Consider the following 1,372-nt stretch of genomic DNA (forward strand, 5'->3'; position numbering starts at 1 on the left):
GCATGCAAGGCAAGCGCTCTACCACTGAGCTAACTTCCCAGCCCCAAGATGTTAGTTTTTTTTGAAAGCATGAATTATATTGCTGCAGTCTGAATAGAATCAGAGTTACATATTATATTTATGGAAAGAAAAGGCCAGATCCTAAATCTCTTATGATCAGTCTCTGTGTGGTTTAAGCCACTGGGATGAGGTAATGTAAAAAAGATTTTTGGGAAAAGAATAAAAATAGCCTTCTGAATTTGAGTTCCTGAGGCCGAATAATATAATAAATACAATTCTAGTTTCAATCGCAGTGTTCCTTCAGTTTAAAATACCTAGAAGAATGTTCAGTTACATAGTATATTATTGTGTTAGAGAAAACTTCACACTTTCAGTTTGGGGATGCACTATAGTGCTTAGTTTCAGATAAATGTATAAATGTCATTTCTTGCTAGTACTATTGATATCTTTATTATATTGCATTATTATTGTTTATATTCCTACTAATTTAAAGTTTTTCTTTGTGTGTTGTGTGTGTGTGTGTGTGTGTGTATGTGTGTGCATATGTATGTGTGTATGTGGGCATGAACTCAGGCCGTGGGCACTGTCCCTGAGCTTTTTTTACTCTAGGCTAGTACTCTACCACTCCTTTACTATTTTTTTTTTTTTGGTAGTTAATTGGAGATAAGAATCATGGAATGTCCTGCCTGGACTGACTTTGAACTATGATACTCAGATCTCAGCTTCCTGAATAGCTAAGGTCTCAGGTATGAGCCACTGGTGCCTGGCTAAAGTGTATTTAAAATACATCATATATCCAAAGACAGGATGATGGACTAGCCTATACTAAAAGATGTCAGAATGACTACTGAAGTACTAACAATCAAGGTAGACATGGGAATAAAAAGAAATTTTCACCTGCAAATAAGAAAAGAATTCCTATTGGGTGTGCTCTGATTTTTGATATTGAGAATGGGAAGAAAATACTTAACAAGCAATCTTGAGAAACACATAGTGAACAGTTTTTCATTTTCTACTGATACAAGTTGTCTTTGTATCAGCCAAAAACAATGCCAGTGAAATGAACTGATGGATGACATAGTAATATCTCATTTGTTGGAACTGGGTCCTCACTACTCAGTGGTCTAATGTTTCATGAAATCTTTATTACATTTAATACCTGGTCTTGCAAGCAGGATAAAAAGGGGGTATGGAATTTTGTTTTACATGAAATGGAGAAATAAGAATGGAAAAAAATTTAGTGATTTTTTTTAACATACATTAGTTGTTCAAGAAAGGAGCCATTCACTATGACATTTCCATACATGCATACAATGTTTTCCAGTCAAATCCATCTCTCTTTTTTTTTTTTTTTGTGGGTCTGGTTGTGGGG

The sequence above is a fragment of the Dipodomys ordii genome, unplaced genomic scaffold (genome assembly GCF_000151885.1).
Source record: "Dipodomys ordii isolate 6190 unplaced genomic scaffold, Dord_2.0 Scaffold72, whole genome shotgun sequence".
NCBI classification, from domain to species: Eukaryota; Metazoa; Chordata; class Mammalia; order Rodentia; family Heteromyidae; genus Dipodomys; species Dipodomys ordii.